Source organism: Melozone crissalis, unplaced genomic scaffold, assembly GCF_028551555.1.
Source record: "Melozone crissalis strain CALT ecotype California unplaced genomic scaffold, PUWL_Pcris_2 ptg000063l_1, whole genome shotgun sequence".
NCBI lineage: Eukaryota > Metazoa > Chordata > Aves > Passeriformes > Passerellidae > Melozone > Melozone crissalis.
Genome location: NW_026535841.1, coordinates 9,337,015 through 9,356,423, shown reverse-complemented (window position 1 = coordinate 9,356,423; position 19,409 = coordinate 9,337,015).

Sequence of the window (19,409 nt, the reverse complement as noted above, 5' to 3'; positions counted from 1 at the left end):
TACACAGAAATGTTTTGTGCTGGAAGAGAGAGGCCAGCAAAGGAGCAAACCAGTCTGAAAGGAACAAAGATCAGGTTACCAGCTTACTTCAAAAACAGCCCTTTGTGAACAGAACTGGACTATTTTGCTTTGCAAGGAGAGGAGACATACCCATGCTGTTCTCTTTCAGACACCTTCCCTGTCATCTGTCCCCACTGCCAGCATTTTTCACATGCAGCAAATTAATTTTACATTCTCAGCAGGCATCTCTTCTAGAGACCAGCCAACTTCCTGATATTTTCTGTTCAGCTTTTATATCTGCAGATCTATTTTAAATAAAAAGCTATGTGTTTTACAAAACATGAGTGCCAGTAACACAGAGGAAGAATGTGACATTTTTCTCCCCAGGATATTTTGACTGACACGTGAAAAAGTCTATAATCTTACATAGGCTCAAGCTGCTCATGTTGACATCCAAATGTTTGATGAAAAAGAGCTTGACTGCCTTCCATGAAAGGTGTAGTCTTCTGATTTAGTCTCTTTAGCCCAGAAAAAAGAAATGACCCCAAGCTCTTTCTCAAGGTATTTTATTTTATTCCCCTGTCACAAATGCAGCAGATGAATTGTGGGTGAATTGACTTTCAACTCCCTAACCAAATCTCCACACAATACCTTGTTTATTTTCATCATGTTCTCATACTACCAGCTGAGCCTGTTCCAAAAGCCACCTCAGCTCAGTGCTCAGCATGGTGGAAATGCTCCCTGGTTTTTACAACTGTGAGATCATTAACTCAGCAGCCTTCTTAGAAGCTCCTCACAGCGATCCCTCATCATCCTCCTGGAGAACCAGCCACCCCTGTAGGCAGGGAGCAGCTGTGGAAGTGAAAAAGCCTTCCCTATCCCACACCAGCACTGTCCTCCCCATCTCAACATTACTCAGCTTTAAATTCCTCCCAGACAGCAGCACAAAACTCTAAACAAGAGTTAGAGCAGCATTTTATACATTTTTTGTATCCTCTGGTTCTGTACTTGAATGAAAGCAAAACAAAAACATCCCCCAAAGGTTTTCATCCTCAAACACCACAGTGAAAATTGTGAGCTTTGAGTCATTGTTTCAGACTTACTGTGTCATCAAACACTGGGAGAAACAGAGGCAGAATTCACCACTGAGCATTGCAGGGCATGGTAAATCTGCTGGAAACTGGGTCTCTCTGAGCAGGAACCCCAAAATCATCTCTGCCACCCATAATTGCAGTAGCAGATGTGTTACCAATGTGAACAAGTAGCTAATCTCTCCAGGATGAGGACAAACACAGATTTCATACTGACCCTTGCAATGTGTCAGCACTTAGGAGTTCAGTTTGTGCCTGAGCCATATCAGCACATAAGACAGGAAATAATATAGGAAAGATAAAAAGCTTATTCTGCAGGGAGAGGTCAGCTGTCCATGTTCCACACCAGGTTCTGAATCCAAGCACTGGGGCTGGGGAAGCTGTCTGCTCACTGCTGCATCCAGGGACTCAAAATGTGGGATGTGCATCTGTGTCAGCAGGTGTTACCATACTTCACTTCAGAGAAAGGAAAACTTGAGGAAAATGGTGGAAGAGGGAGATTTGTTTCTGGTTCATGCAGATACACAGAAGTTGACAGAGGGAACTGATGGGGGGGTAAATGCACCTCTTCTGATCCTGGGTTTGGACATGAGTAAGGTAATTTTGAAAACTGCAGAGCTAGAAGAGATTGCTGCAGAGTCACAGCAGGGCTAATGCCTGAAAGGACCAGGGCCTTAGGATTAGCTCTGAGCATTTCATGGTCACTTAACTGTGGCTAACCCCAGTTTTGATTTACTTTATGGTAAGGGAAAAAAAAAAGGTGTGGGGGAAGGACAGTTCACTGCAGAGCTGTTAAAAAACAGAGCTAGCCTGAGGGATGAGGCTGGCAAAACCTTACTGCTTATATTTAATATTAGTACAAGCACAACTGGGCATTGCTGTATCCAGCCACCCTCAGAGCTGCAAGGGCTGGATGTTTCTGTGTGCTCTCAGACCTGTTTCTTGCAGAGCTCCTGGTCTGGGAAAGCAAATATTTACACACAAGGGTTGCCCTGCTTAAGGCCCAGCACTGCAGGTCTGGGTCTGACCCAGCTGGGCACCCCCAGAGCCCATCCCTGCCCCAGCCCTGCCCAGCCAGGGCAGCAGAGCCAACCTGCTCCAGACCCTGCTCTTGTCAGCCCTCCCAGGCAACGAGAGCAAACACAGCCTGCACAGAGGAGATAAACACCCAGAGGTGAAGTCAACAATTTGTGTCTGTTGATACAAACCCAAGCAGACAGAACTGTCTGCCACAGCACAAACAGGAGCCCTGCCCTGCCTTTTAACTTCACTTTCTACAGGAGACTGGGCTTCTTTTCAGCTCAGAGGCATGAGGGGAGCTGTGAACTCTTTAGCTGAGTGATAAATATTAAACTCACTAAGATACTTTCTTCTTAGCATAAGGTTTCCCAGAACCCATTTTCCAGCAGATCTCAGCTTGATGGTCAGCAGTTTTGCATGCACACCCCAGCTTTGCAACTTCCCAACTATAAATGCAGGACATGCAGAAGGATGGCAAGCTGGGGATTGCTCTGGCTAGATAGCAACTGGGAAGGGAACAAAAAATTCCTGGTCCAACAAGGTTAATTCCTTGTTTGTTCAGTTCAACTTGGTAAAGACCATGGCAGCATCTGGCTGCTTCTAAACAGAGAGGACAGAAGTGGACGCATATCTGATTTGTGGAGTATTATCCCTCCAGAGCTGGGCCTCAGCAGCTCTCTAGGACTGTGATTTCTGCACATTCACTTCAGAGCAGAGCCCTCCTGGGAATGAGGGAATCCAGCAGTCACTGGAAACACTGACTCCCTGCAAATCACAAAGTAGAAAAAAGTGTATAGTGATTGTTTTTGCCATAATTCAGAGTAAATAAAAATCTAGTAAGATAATCAGGAAGGGAACATCTAAATGCTGTCTGTCAAGCAGGACAAGAACACTTGTTTGAAAGCAATCAGAAGATGCTTGATAACATGTTTGCAGCTGTGTCACTGGTGACCTATCAGTCTCCTTACATATGAAGATGGATGTCAAGGCTGAGCCATTGTGCATTCTTGAGATACAAAGGAGAATACTTTGAAAAGTAGTCCCAGAGCACTCCAGTCATCACCATGAGATGAAGTACAATAAGACATGTGAAAAGCTGTGGCAGTTGTTTTATGTCTCATATGTGTCTTTGTGAATAGCAGCTTCAGTAATTTATGTTCCTGGTTGAAAAGCTTTTTGTAGCCTTAATACACAGAGTGGTTAACCCTTCTAACTCTTCCCCTCAAGAATCTGTATGAGTCACTGAAGACAAATAGCAGCATCCTTGGCTCCATCTCCAGCACCCTTTTTTACATCCGCATCCCAACATCCCTTATTTTCCAGGCATATAGACTGGCTGCAACCCTGAAGCACAGAAGATACTTCAGAATACTTCTTTTAGTGTATGAACACATGAATTTCTCTGCCCTTCTGCCACCTACCTCTCCCTCAACATCCTTTGTTTTGTTTCTTTGGTGCTGCATCCTCTCCTTCCTGAGGAATTAATCTTTTCCCTTTGCTGCCTGCACACAGCCTGCCACCCAATCCTTCCTGCAAACGTTTTGCAAGGGATCAATTCTCTACAGATCAATTCAAAACAATTTCCAGTCTTTTTGGGCAAATACAGGTCTTTCAGAATGACCTCTACAAATCATATTGAGATAGAAAGAACCCCAAGTTGCACCCAACAGCAACACACTTTTTAGCTGGTAGGATTTCAACAGAAGCACTTGCAGTGGTTTGCATGTGTGCGCACATGCATAAAATGCAGGACATGATTAAAAGGACAGCATCACCCAAAAAAAAGAACAGAGAGGATAATTTTTCATAATAATATCAGTAGAACAAAAATGTTTCGTGTCATATGCTGTAAAACCAAAAAACCCCTATCTTAAACTTGTAAAGGGCATTTCCTTTTACCTGCACACCTCTCTCCACCCTCAGCCTGGCCTGTGCCCAACTCTGTGGGGTTGAGAGTCAACAAAACCCTCAGAGTGCAGGGACAGGAGATGCACTGAGACCCTCTGAGGTGTTCACATTGCAGGAGAAGGTGACACTGCCTCTGTTCCATCCTGCTGCCACCACATGTCACTGTTAGGACAGAATGGCAATGAGGGACAGGGACTTTTAGGGAAGGCTCTAAACTTCTCATGGAGATGGACCCCACAGTGCTCAAGAGCTGCTGCCCCCAGCTGTAGCTCAGCCAGCACCACTCTCCTGACACAAGTGCAGCATCAGGGCCTCAACAGCCATTTGGGCCAAGATGAAAGCAGCAACAGAAGAAAAACACATGCTTGAAAGAGGGAAAAGGGGGGGAAAGATGTGAGGAAAAGGATGTCAAGGGGAAGGACAAAGAGCAGTGACTAAAGATCACTTGCAAGCAGAGCTAAGTTAGGTCCTGACCTCTGACAGTGTCAATCAGCAGTGAGCAATTTCACAGCAACACAACCATATCTATTTTAATACTAACAAAAAAACTCCAAAAACCTTCAGTGAGCCCAAAATTAATAGCAGCTAAACAGGGTCCAGCACTAGCTACACTTTGCTGGTGTGTTGGCAGCCCATCAGAAGAACAGCTCTCAGCAGCACCGTGACAGCACAGGCTAAAAAATCCATTTTCAGAATCATCCCCTCTGCTCCCGCCCCTGCAGCCACAGGACACCCTCTGCTCCAGTGCAGGTTCTGGAGCATCTTGTGCTTGGCCTTGTGTGCTGGCCCCATTTCTACTTATGAGATCTGGGAGACTCATTTGAGATTAAACAAAGGACTAAAGATTAGGTGTTCTGTAATTTAGTACTTCCTTTGCCTGCTTTATGTTTAGCAGCTTTTGGCAGAGGGAAGGAACAGCAGCAGCCAAGATGGGCTCTCTCTGAATCCACGCAACCTAACCAGAAACAAGAGCATATACTTGACTTCAGTTAGCAAGGGAACTTTCATCCAGGGTCCCTTTCCAAACACTACACTTGCATTCATTTTGCCATCAAGCCATGTGGTTGTTTAACTAGACTCATGGAAAACACATTAAAAAATAAACCATAGAGCAGATCCAGATGTTTTGAAATGCTAAACTTAGTGCCTCACACTCTTCCCTCCTCATCCAGCTTAAAAAAATTCCTGAAAAACTCAAAAGCATTCCTGAACTGGTTTGTCATGAGCCATTACTTCATACCAAAAAGTATACTCTAGCACAGACTTAAATAATCAATCTTTTAGCCATAAACACAATTACCAAAACACTTTGAAGGTTTGGATCAACTTCATGAAAGGATAAAAATTCTCTGCTCTCTCTCCTATTTTAAGTAAGACTCTTGTTTCCAATAAAAGTTTCTTTCCACATTGAAAATATACACAGAGGAGCAGGATGATATCCCTGAGTTCCAATCTCTAGATGATGCAGTAGGCGAGGGAGACTGGAAGACAAGGAGGCAAAGTCACTTCACACATGATTTTCAACGTGTTGTGCACAAAGGAGGAGAAATAGAGCTCAGCATCACTGCCCTGCTATAATACTCTCAAAATGGGAAGAAAAAAAATTTTTGCAAGTTGTACTTAGTTCTGCAGTCAGCTGCCATTTCCATGTTACTCCTTTGTCCCACTCCTACGTTTTATTTCCAATGCAAAGATTTTTTAACCTGATCTCCTTCCCTTGAGCTGGCCAGGAACCTCCTCAATTCCCTCCCCACACCACATGTCAGACTCTTAATTTAAATAGCTGCCAGGCCAGAATCAGTTACATCATTTTTCCCCCCTTCTTTTCCAGGTATTCTTCTAATGGCTCCTAAGCTCTCTCCCAGAATATTTCCTACAGCTTTCAGGCAGTTTGAGAAACAATGGAGATCACAATCTATTTTTTATAATCCTAGATGTGGTAATTGAAGCCTTACATCCCTGAAAAGCAGTTGAGGGTTGTTCACTGGATGAATGTCAAGTGCATGAATATATCCAGCCATGAAAAGCTTTTCTGGGAAAGACATTAAGCCTAGGTCACCACAATGAGACAACTGAGGTGATGGCCACCCTCTGTGTCCCTCAGGCCCAGTTTGCAGGTTTATTTATTCACAAATACCAAGAATGAATGAGTCAACTTGTCCAGGTGCTTCTGAGAATGCCCTTAATGTACTCATCACCAGCTATAAGCACTTCACTACCTCTGAAGCCTTGATCCACAAGCTCTCCTTTACATATGGAGCTCAGAAACCCTAAAGCCACCCAAACTGCCTAAAAAATGAGGGAGTTTAGTCAACAGAATGCTTCAAAATCATCCACTAAGATAAATGAAAAGGAAGGGGGAAAATATATTTTTTTCTTGTAAAGCTTGCATCAAAATTATCAATATAGTATTCCTAGTATCAAAACTCTGGTCATGTCTGTGTATCCTCTCTGCCCTCTTCTTCCTCTTTCCCCCAACCCATTTAGTGGTGCCACTTTATCCAGGCTAGTTTGCGGTCAATGTAAATCTTGCACACATCAGTGAAGATTTCCCCAAGAGGGTTTTCCTTAAAAGCAAAGGATCTGGGTCTTTGAGGCTTATCTTAACTACACGTTGCAGATCAGCTTTAAAATCAGCTCCAAAACATTTGGAAATTGTTACAGTCCACTGGCTCTGTAATTATAAAAAGCTGAAATTACTTTGAAGCTTCATTTAGAGAAGACTAATGCTGCAATTACTCACCAGAGCCCTTTGCAGCCTGATTATCAACGAGGGCTGTATGTTCCTATGTGTGCACAACCTGAGGCACAAAAGGGCAGGACACCACGAGCCACCACCCCCAGGCATCTCATTAATGTCCTCCCCCCATAAAACAACTCTGCTATCAGCTAAGAAAATAACATACTGCGTGCTGGTTTAATTGGAATTTACAGTTTCCTTGTAAAGCAGAGGGCACTGAGGAAGGCTGGAATGTTTTACAGAAGGGGCCAGCAAATTGTGGCTGGGCTGTATGGGAGTGATTAGCACCTGCCTGTCGGTACAAAGCAGCAAAGCCCACAAACCATGAGCTCAGCTTTTGGCCAAACGCACAGACTGAAAGGCCTTAAGTTTTCCTGGGCAATAAATCCAGTGATTACTGAGATTATATTAACTCAAATTAACTCCCAACGTGGTTGGTTTTTTTGTTTTTTTTTTTTTTGGTAACAGCACAAACAGCCCTACTCAAATCTTGCCCACTTGGGCACAAGCCTTAAAGGTATTGCTTCCTTTGGGAAGGCGAGATGATCACATAGGAAAACCTGACCCTATGGCCTCTATTCACATGAGTAGACTCTAAGCCCTGGTAAATCTGCTCACAATCCACAACTCTCAAAATTTACAAATGTTTGTGATGAGAAAAACTTCTTTAGTAAAAAAAAAAAATTCATTAAAAATCACTTTTCTCTCTATTTTTCTTTAAATACACACACAACTAAATTCATTCTGCCAGCAGAGAACAACTTTTTAGCAATTTAGTGACAAGCAAATAGTTTTGCCAGACACTTCAGCAAAATGAAAATACAGTTAAAAACAATTCTTATATAAAAGCAGCAGTTTGTTTTTTTGGAGGGCTGGGTTGGCTCAGCTTGGGTTTGAATTGTGTTTTGTTTGGGTTTTTTTCTTTGTTTGTTGTTGGGCTTTTTTTTTTTACTCTGTTGGACTCATTTTAATTACAAAGCTAACTGTGAGAGTAAAGATTGCAAAGTTAAGGTCCTTGAATTATTTGGTTGCTTTCAGCAAAACACACAACAATCAAGGAGGCTGTTCTTCCCCATGAGGAAGATGCTGTGCAAAGGCCACCACAAGCCCTGGTGCACCCAGCTGACATGAAGAAAAGCATTCACTAGGAAATCTGTTAGGTCATAATGACATTCATCCTCCAATTTATATATGCTGTAAATTAGGAAAACAAAGAGTTGCTGCTGTGGCAAAAGTGCTAGTTAGATGGAGACAGGGCTAAAAAGACAGGCAGAAGCATCAGATTTCTCTCACAAACACACAGGGAGTGAGGAAGACGAAGGCAACTTCCCACCCAGTCACTTCTTGCAGGTTTGGTTCTAGTTCCTTTTACAGGCATGCAGCCCTTTGTCATCGGTGGGGCTGTGTGAGCAAGGCAGGAAGGCCCTAAATTCTTCTGTTTGTTAATATTGATTAACTTGGAGAGTGGAAAGTGTCATTCTTCTGCCTATCAGTGCCAGGAAGACGATGAGCTTAGCAGGAAAAAGAGCAGCAGCAGGATAACAAACATCTCCATCTCCCACACCTGCGGGGAGCTGGGGGAACACCTGGATCAGCCTCGGTGCTGCTGATGCTCTCTGGAATCACAACTAATTCCTTCCCTGCAGCACACCTGGGCTTCAGCACCCAGCCGGTCCCCAAAATCAAACACTTTTAACACCACATTGTGGCCTCAGCAAGGCTGCAAACATCCCTGAAGCAGCGTCCCCGAGCTCCTGCAGCCCCAGGAGGGCTGGGGCAGACAGGGCGTTGCCACACGTCTTCACGCAGACAGCGCTTGGGAAAGCATAAAAAGGCAGCACTTTCTCCTTGGGTAATACTGACACTTTCACTTAATTAAAAGCGTTTAATAGGCAGCTCCCTCCCTCACACCTCGCTGCTAGCAGACACTTCTTCAGAGCAGGAAGATTAACAACACTTTTGCTACTTTGATGGTACCCAGCACAAATTAAAAGTTTAATGAATCTAGTTAGTCACTTCAAGTACAATGCCTTTTGTGTTACATTACTAGTTGGGTTTTTTGGGTTTTTTTTGTAGCCTGACACCCAAACTAGAGAGCAGTTGGATACTTGTGTGTTCACAGCATTCAGATTTTCTGTGTTAGTGTAAACCTATCTTAAAGCTTTGACTCAAAGTCATGAAGCCACATGTATATGAGGAGGGGGAATAATGTAATTGTTATGCAAATCATCGACATCACTGGTTTATAGCTCTGTTTACCTCAGGGGCTCCTTTCAATGCCATGTCCTGTTTGGAAAATCGACTTTGAACCAGAACTGATCCAGCACCACAGCAACCACAAAGTCAGCCTGAGTACCCCTGAAGATGGAGATCCCCCATGCCCTCTGGGCTCCAGCCCCAGTGCTAGACCACCCTCATGAGGAAAAATAATTAACAAAACAACAGCAGTTCTCCTACGGTAAGGTCAGCGAGGGGATTTGACTGTTAATCTTGTATCAAATGTGCAATCTGAAGCAGCCGTGGTGTGATTGCATTTCTGCCTGAACCCCTGACCTCTGCTGTGCAGGGCTGCCAAGAACACATGCACAAGAGGGGAAGAGAAACCCTCTAAGAGCATCTTTGCTTGCTGCCCATTTGATTGCTGAGGGGTAGGTTGTTCTTCTCCCTTCCCATGGAAGCAAGCTGTTGTTTCACTCCTCCGATAAAGCTGTTGGTGTGGTAAACTCAGCACGGAGATGCAGAGTTCAGCAGTTCAGGGAGGGAGCTGTGAAGCAGCCCTGGCAGCACAGACTGCTCAACCCATGTCTATTAAAAACCTTGCCCAGAGCTGCTCCCTCTCCATGTGGGTTTTTAGGTGCTGCTCTCCTCCCTTGACAGAAGTGCAGCTTGTAAACTGGGAACTGCAGCTACTCCTGTTAACAGCTCTCACTGCAAGCTGAGCCACACTGTTCCTCTCTGAATATTTTATCTGTTCCTAGCATCGAGGAAAATTGCCTCCTTCCCTTTGCCCTCCTGTGTTGAACAGGAAAATGAAGTTACAGGATGAAGAATCTTCCCAGCAGCAGCATAGCCACATCACCATGAACCCAATTCCCAGTTTAAAGTAAGATTTTTAAACAACCCAGACTAATAGGCTCAATAAGCACTCGTGTGTCCACGTCTGCCTCTCTGCCCATCTCCAAGCTCTCAGACAGGATGCCCAAACCTATCAGACATCAAACCCAGATCCAACCACCCTCTCAGCTCTTCAAGTCATCACTCTCCATCTCCCATGGTTTTCCTTATCTCTCTGCAGGGCAGATGCCACTCTCCAGGGCCATGAAACTGTACCTCTATCACATTTTCTCATCTCTATATAAAATCACAATCCCTTTTTCCCAAAGGCAACCATGAGACTACAGTAATGCTCGAAAATGAAAAAGCCTATAAAAGGTACAATAATTAAAATTCCATTTTAATTCCTCTGCACAGGGGAAGGAGACAAGGTCTCCAGCCCATGTTCTCCCACTGCCACAACAGTTCGTGCATTGTGTTATAAAATTTTTTCAGTGCCATTTATTTTTATTTGGCCTGTGAAATACTTTGGGGAAGGCCTCCTTGTAAATGGCCCATAAAATTTGACAGGAACTAAACCTCCTACTGTTTTTGTGACTGATATAAAAGAGAACCAACTTAGTTGGCACCCTTAATGCATGTTTTATGGGAAAAGGAAGACTGTCCCCTGTACAAGCCGTCAGCTCCCGAGCAGGCCGAGCTCAGGCCTGTAAGGATCTTTTGTGGCCTTTTACGAGGTAAAGCTTTCCCTATAAACTTCGGGCCTCACCACAAACCCACTTCCCTCTGGGCTCATCCATTAATAAGCACTTTCATTAAAATTCCACCTTTCTTGGAGAAACAGACAAGGTAATTTAGCAGGAAATTGACTTTCACCCTCACCCGCGCGCTCTGGCTGCGGTGACAGGGCCGGCCTGCCCAGAGACATCTTGACATGAACATTTCTCCTGCCATGAGCATTTCCCCTACCACGAGCCATCCTGCCATGAGTATTTCCCTGCCCAGAGCCATCCTGCCATGAGCATTTCCCCCTGCCCATGAGTGTTTCTCCTTCATGCATTTGCAAAAGCCACAGAGCTCCCGACACACTTTGGGGGAAGAGGAAATGGGACAGTCACTTGGAAAATGCAGCTGGTTTCAGATAAACACTGAGAAGAGATGGATCCCTTGCACCCTTGGCAATCAGCGGCCTCAGGAAAGCACAGGAGCAGCAATGAAACTCAAAAATAGCAGTGGGTTGTGTGTCCAGTCAAACACAGAGATGTAGAGCAGGAGGAGGGCTGCTTAAGGGGGATTAAGTGCAAGACAGGGTCACACAGGCTGTGGGCAGGGATCTGCCTGTCAGTCCATGGCACGCAGGCATCATTCTCCTCCTGAAGTGTTACTACACCACCAAAAGATCAGTCTTACAAAGAAAAACCCCAAGCTCCTGAGACAGACTGCATTCCAGAAAATAAACTTCATCATCATGCCAATGCTTTCGGAGCAGAGTTCATTAAATACATTATATGTATCCTGTATATTGGCAAACTTCAAAGAATTAAGGACTTTTTTGGCTTTATTGTAAAAATCCATTTAATTCCCTTTTGGCTTCCAAGACAAGCTTTCAGGTGGAAGGCTGTACATAACACCACTGTATTTAGAAATGAGAAATCAGAAACTACACTGACTCCATCTGTCCATAAAAAAAAAACGCAGCATAAGAAATTCTATATGAATTTATTCTGCATTCTAGTGAGGTATCTCTCTGCATTTCACAAGAAAGTGTCCAGGGAAAGTGACAGGTTTATTTTTAGCCTTTCTTTAATCTTTGCAGAGTATGGCAGCAGATTGCAACCCATCATGAGTATCCCAAACTAGGCTGAGATATGCTGCTGAAAAAGAATGGGTTTAGATTGACTGTCATACTGCAAAGATATGGAGATGTTCTTAACAACCAGCCCCACTCCAGCTATAAGAAATTTGATCATATGCATTTCATTCTCAGTGTCACATATAAGTGGGAGATACATTTGTCACTGGATAATACATTCAGAATTAACAAGAAGAACTTGTCAGGTTTTGGCTGCAACCACTGAAGCTAAAGCCTAGAGCGAAATAAACTGTCAGATCAGAGCTTTGTTAAAAGGATTAAACCCATTCTTAAGGGTGGAGCTGTGGAAAAGCTTTTAAGCTTTATACTTACACCTGAAAGGTTTTAAACCAGGTTTCTAAAAAAGACTGACACAAACCAAACATTTTAAAAAACAACAGCTAACCTGACCTCAGAAGCAGGACCATCCCCAGGATCTGCTGTGCTGTGAGCCACGCATTGAGCAAATGCTGCTGAAAACCCTGGATCCCTCAGGCCGTCGCTAATTATTGGCCACATTTTTTGGCATCTGCTCAAGTTGCTGTAGAATCAGTAACTGTTTTGTGGGTTAGTCTCATTACAGACCTACTACAGTAATTGATTTGCACAGTGGCCATGTGGTAACTCATAAAACTTTTCACAGGAGTCCCAATTCTGCAAATATTTCCTCCTGCACTTACAGGGAACAAAGCACCCTCTGGAAGCCAATGAGTTCAGCCACACGCCCAGCCTGCAAGGAAGGATTGGGAGGGTTGATCATTGCAGTGCAGCCTTTATGTGAGGAGAAAAAAAAACTCTTTTCTACATTCAATTAGTTGCAAAATCGCACCACATGATACCCTTGCAAATGAAGTTGGTGTTACCATCCCACTCCTCTGGCAGCTGGGGAGGCAGGGCTGGACTCAGAGGGGCAGGGAGCTGCTCAAGGTCACACAGTAGCTCAGGAATAAGTAGCACCCAGGTGCCCAGCTCTGAGCTTCCTCACACTGCTTCTGCAGCATTTTGGGAGCACAGCTTCAGCTGCAGACAGGCTTTGAACACACTCAGTGTTTGGCCTGTCCTGCATCTGCTTCAGGATGGCAAAGAGCACAATCTCTGCAGCAGGGAGGCTGCTGCTGCACTGCCATGGCCCTCCTTACACTGACCCAAAAAAGTGCATCAAGGGAGTCATCTGGAAGCAAGTGAAAGGTGGAATCTGCAAGGAAAAACATCCTTCTGCAACCCTAACAAATATCTTCCACCAAGGAGGCCACAACTCCAGCTGCGAGATGAAAGGCTCCACTATTACACATAGGGGCAAAATCTTCCCGGCATCCAAGTAACATCTGAAAGTTCTGCACCCAAAATCAGCCAAAGACAGCCTGGATGGGACCAGCTTCCAGCACCTGGTCCAGTGGAAGCTGTTCCTGCCCATGGCAGGGGATTGGAACTCTGTGTTCTTTCAGGTCCTTTCCAACCCAAACCATCTTATGATCCTATAAAGTTGGGTCATTCAAATGCCTTGCAAAGCCCAGACACTCAGATAGCTGAGAGTGACCTTTACCTCACCTGTTTGGTCTCAAGGCAAGGTTATTGGGCTCTGCAGCTGTGGGAGCTTGTGGGAGTTGAACTTCACAGGACTGGACCCAAGAAAGAAGGGAGAACCAGCTGCAGACCTCCTGGCTTTGCAGCCTCTACAGTCCAAGGACAAAGAACTCAATGAGTGTGCATCACACAAACCAGATGTTTTGCCAAAAGTGCCATAAAATGAATACTGATAAGATTAAAGTTTAGTGATTCTGAGAGACATCAGGTAGGCCTTTGACACTGTAATGGGATCACGAGAGCTGAAATCTAATTTCACTAGGAAATTGGTACAGCCATCTAGGAATGTGAGCAAGTCTCTTAAATTCTCTGTGTCCCTCTGGCACATGAGAGGATACATCTCTATTGACTTCATCTGTGCAGGTTATCAAGCCATCAGAGCACAGCCTGTTGCTCAGCAGTGCAGCCCCCACCACAGCTGCAGACCCTCAGCCTTCCACAGCAAGCTCATATTTAATGCTGGCCTCTGTGTGGTGTGGACATTACTAAATCATTTTAAGGAATATGTTCAGGCTTCTTAAAGGAAGAAATTCTTGTTTCACATTTGAAGTCAGTTTTGGCTCAAAAAGGCCCAGTTGCCCCACCTGGGAGGAAAAGCATCACAGCTTTTTTAGTGATCAAACCAAGCTCTGCAACCTCCCAACACCTTTAATCACTGCGTACCATAACTGTGCAGCACCACTCCCTGTGTGAAACTCTGCTCTCACCCCTCCTGCTTTTTACACCAGCCTGCTTTAGGGCTGGGTTGCTTCATTGGTTTTTTTTTTTTATATTTGAACTCAATTGTGGTAAGCATTGTACACTGGCTGAAATATCAATATACCCTTGGCCACCATTCCTGCCAGGTAATTAGGTTTGTTGCTTTCAAAAAAAAAAAAAAGATAGAAAGCAAATAAAATAAAAAAGTGTAATTATGGTTTAGAAAGCACTGGTCTAAATTTTTCTGTTCTCAAAAGTCCTCTAGGGAGACAAAGAATGAGCGCTCCTTATTGATTTCATCCTCCTAACACTCACACACAAGACTTGCTGGAAAACAGGACCCCTTGCTAGAAATCACTGCTGTCCTCAGCTCCCCCAGGGAAACGGGGAGGGGGAAACACAACTGAAGGCACTTGAGTTGAAAAGGAAAAAAAAATAGGGAAGGGAAAAAAAAAAGAAAAAGAGGGCAACAGTTTCAGCTTTCATTATAAGCACTGTTATATCAACAATGGCTGGGGAACAAAGGAAGCCATTTCCACTAGTTCCTGCTTCAATTAGTTATTTGAACTAGTGAAGATTGTGCCACTTTATCTCCCCCTTGTAACATAATCATTGTATTTTACATCTCATGAGAAAAAAGGCCTGCCAGAGGACGTTATCTGGCTCTGGGTCATACATCACAGGAGATAACATCGTTATTCATGTCAAAAGGGATGATCAAGGTCTTCCTGTTTTATCAGCGATTAGCCAGGAAAGAAAAGCTGCTGCTGCTGCTGGCCAGGAGCCAGGAGCTGTGCAAATCACAGGAACGGTCCTTCTGAGCCATTCTAGCCCTGGTGCTGTGCACATCACAGGCACAATCCAGTCCTTCTGAGCCATTCCAGCCCTGGTGCTGTGCACATCACAGGAACGGTCCTTCTGAGCCATTCCAGCCCCGGTGCTGTGCACATCACAGGAATGGTCCTTCTGAGCCATTCCAGCCCTGGTGCTGTGCACATCACAGGAAGGGTCCTTGCGAGGCATTCCAGCCCTGGTGCTGTGCACATCACAGGAACGGTCCTTCTGAGCCATTCCAGCCCTGGTGCTGTGCACATCACAGGAACGGTCCTTCTGAGCCATTCCAGCCCTGGTGCTGTGCACATCACAGGCACAATCCAGTCCTTCTGAGCCATTCCAGCCCCAGTGCTGTGCACATCACAGGAATGGTCCAGTCATTCCGAGCCATTCCAGCCCTGGTGCTGTGCACATCACAGGAATGGTCCTTCTGAGCCATTCCAGCCCTGGTGCTGTGCACATCACAGGAACGGTCCTTCTGAGCCATTCCAGCCCTGGTGCTGTGCACATCACAGGCACAATCCAGTCCTTCTGAGCCATTCCAGCCCCAGTGCTGTGCACATCACAGGAATGGTCCAGTCATTCCGAGCCATTCCAGCCCTGGTGCTGTGCACATCACAGGAATGGTCCTTCTGAGCCATTCCAGCCCTGGTGCTGTGCACATCACAGGAATGGTCCTTCTGAGCCACTCCAGCCCCAGTGCTGTGCACATCACTGTCCATCACTGCACATCACCATTCCAGCACTGTGCCCATCACAAGAATGGTCCAGTCCTTCCCAGCCATTCCAGCCCCGGTGCTGGGGAGGTGCTGAGTCCGGCCAGGATCCCCCCATGGAGGGTCTGATCCTGGTCCCACCTCCAGCACCCGCTCTGTGGAGCAAGGCAGGCAGCCAAGCCAGGCTTTTAACAACTTCGGGTAGCCTGGGAGGCACCCAAGTCCCTTGGGAAGGAGCCAGCCTGTCCTCTCACCCCCACACGGCCTCACCTTGGCTGCTGCCATCTGCGCTCCCTCCATCTGCTGTTTGCACCGCTCTGCTCATCCTGCCCACAGATGGCTCTGCCGTAAAGCTGGGGCACAGCTCAGCCTCTGGCTCTGCCACTCGCTGAATTATTCCACTTCCCAAGCACTTTCCCTGGAGCTCAGGGCTCTTCACTCCTGAATACTTAGCATATTCCCATTTTAAGCATCTCAAGCAGTTTACCTACTATCTGAGAGCAACAGTAAAACCTACACACCTTATCTCAGCTACAAGCCCAAAGGGAGTGAGAATTCAGTGCCTCGTGCTTCCAACACTAACAAAAAGAAGAAAACAGCTGCCATTTGAAAAATACACCGTGTTGAACTACAGAGGTAAATTCCATGGTGGCTTCCTGGAGCTGCTGAGCTTTATGTGCCTGATGCAGGGTTCATTGAACCAAGAAAGTGTTTCCACTCACTTGCTGAGCTCCAGCTCTGTATCCTCTGGCAGTAACAGAGCATCATGGAAATACAGTGCCCCAAATCACCAGGCAAGGCTCATCTGAGCAGGGCTTTATTGCTTCCTCCCACCCAACTGACAATAGAGAGGTCCATTCACCATCAGTACTGTCATAAATCAAAGCATGTAGAGGATCACGTGCATGAGCTGGGTAATTCTTTTAGAGGAAATATGTACAAGGTGTCGGTGTTGCTAAAATAAAAAAAAAAAAAACCAAAACATTGGTGTGATTAACAAGCACAGAACCCCATAAGGGAGACAAAAGCTCCTGCTGTGGGGAAAGAAAAAAATCCTTTGAATGCACACTTGGGATGGAGGAATTTTGTAGGTTTTAAAAATCTTCCCAGATTATCTGTCATAGGCCAGAGATGAGGAAAGACACACAGGAACTGCTATAAACACTCCAAAGTTATTCCAACAAGTTACCCCAGCTCAGAGCCCAACATGCAATTGTGCTGTTGCAGCAGCCAGCCTGAAACTGGAAGAGTGTTAATAGCAAAAATAAAGTGTGAACCAAAAGCTATTAAACCTTGCCATACATTAAAAATAATAACATAAGAAACCTGAGACCAAGTGCCATTTCCCTTCAAAAGGAGATAAAATTAAAAAATGACTCAGCAGCTATGAGTCAGGACGGGGAACTTGTCCCAGAGCCAGCGATTGTAGCTGCAGTGGAAATGGGCACAAGGCTCTGAATTGCTGCTGCTGGCATGTTCACCACTGCCAGCCTTGCCAAACACAACGTGTGACCTGTCTGCAGAGCTGCCCAGGACCAGCTCACCACAGAGAGCCTCACCAAGTCAGATGTTCCTCCAGATGAGTTATGAAAAGGAAACATAACTGCTCAAACAGACCACAAAAATAAGCCCGGTTAAGCCAGCGCAGCTGGGGCGCTCCCAGGTCACACAGTTAAACAGAAAAACAGCAAGTTTGGGGCACAGGGTTTGTTTCTTAGAAGGGGCTGTGATGGAAGGCTGGGAGCAGAACTTTTCTGAGGGCAGAACTTTCCTTCTGCCCACTCACAATGCTGAGGTGATGATGTTCAGCAACTGTACTCCAAAAGGGAACAAAAACCTCATCATTCTTTTGAGTCTGGGCAGAAAAGGACTCAGACTGTGGGGCATCTTGTCTGAGACAGCTGGGTCACCCCAGCTCTTACAGCAGAGCCATGGCTTGGGTTTGCCACAGAAATCAGGAAAGCAGAGCTGGGAGCAGCCCCCTGGCACCCACTGGAGCTTAAGGTCCTGCAGTGCCCCTCCTGCTCCTCACAGCACCACAAGCAGCAAGTCCTTGCTTCTTTTTCATCTTGGGGATGCATTTTACTGCCTTGCCATGCCCAGGACAAGAGGAATCTCCACTGCAGTTTGGCTCAAACTCAGCTGATGTCCCAGCTGCTCATGAGGCCAATCATGGGAAGCTGAGCTGTACAAAGGGAAGTCACCTCCACTGTCACCACCAAGACTAAGTCAAGCTGATAATTGGGCTCCCACCCACGGACATCCTGGGCAAAAATATTCAGCCCTCATGAGCTCCAGTTACTTGAAACCATGGGATCCAAACTGGGAAAGGCTGGCAAATAAATCCATGAGTGGTTAGCAAGCCCTGCACTGCTTTTTTGGAGCAAGAGCCAGGAGATCACTATCTAGATGGAAGAATTCATAAAGTTTTACTACAGAGATCATATAAGCCCTGCAACCTTTAATAAAGCCATTGTAATTACAGAGGATTCTTATTTTTTAAATCAAACCTTTCAAGTAGCAGGTATATAAAAACACAGTTGCACAAGCTGCCAAAAAGGAATCAAGTAAAATATGTTCCTTCCCAGTAATTAGTATTTATTAGTGGTAATTTGCATGCAATCCCTCATCAGATCTAGAAATGCCAACCCTGAACAACTGCCCAGTTTGTCCTTTGGGCATACTAGCCTTGCTCAGATCCTGTCAAACCTCATAGACCTCAAAAGACCAGCTGCAAGAGCGGGTCCTTGCTGTGACAGGAGGATCCTTATCCAGCGTGTACAAACTCCTCAAAGGGCACAGCAGCACAAGCTGCAGAGCAAACCCCATATCTGAGCTGATACATCTTGAGTTTATTCTAATCTTTCCCTCTTCAAAGGTGGTCCAGGCCATCCCTCCGGTGGAATCCTCCCAGGAAGCAAAGCCTCCCGTGCAGGATTTTCCCACCCTGCCTGCAGCAGCTTTCCCACAGCCCTGCACATCCCATCAGGAGCAGCCTGGCCCAGAGCTCCAGCCCTGCAGAGGGGCCCCAGAGCCCCCTTTAATGGGATCAGCCCGGCTGCTGGGGGATCTGCAGGAGCAGGGCCAGGAGCACAGGGCTGGATGCAGCCTGGCAGGGCCAGCCCCAGTGCAAACCACCCCTGATCCGAGCTGGAAGGGTCTGTCACAGGGAACTGCTCCTACACCCACCCCAGGAAAGCTTTCTGGGCTTGAGTAATGGATATTAAAATACCAGGCAGATGAAATCCATCTGCAAGTGTTTCTCGTGGAAGCATTGTGCACTACAGAAACTGCACACACTGCTCCAAGCCAAAAGTGTTATTTTGCATGGGCTGCACCACATGGTTATTTTTATTACTACACTTCATAAAATATTTCTGAAGTTTCCTGGAAGATACTGTTTCACATGCCACCAACAAACACAAAGCTTGCTCCGAGCAACTCCTGACACATATGCAGAGGAGGAGAGAAACAAATAATCACCTAGAGCTTTTTCATAAGCCATATCTCTTGTGCACTGCAGAGATAAGAGCTGTGACTTGTGATGGATGGGGCCATCACTGGAGTCTCACTCACGCTGAGCTTTCCTGAAAACCACACACTCACTCCATCAGGGGTTTCTCACCAGCAATGCAGGACAGTTTCCCAGTTTCCCGCACCAGTTTCCAGATGCACCCTGACAGCACAGTCCCCACATGTGGTCACTCTGTGGCTGCTGCAGCACAGGGGGAGCCAGAAGGGTTTTAGGGTGGCAGCAGCAAACCCCAAAGTGCGCTGCTCACAGCCCTCACCAGCAATCCTCCCTTGTGATTTTCAGTTCTACTCCTGCAACAGCTGGACCTCAACAGCACAGAGAGAGCCCTGAGCTCCCACACATTTATGTCAGCCCAGCTCTGAGCAGCAACTGCCCA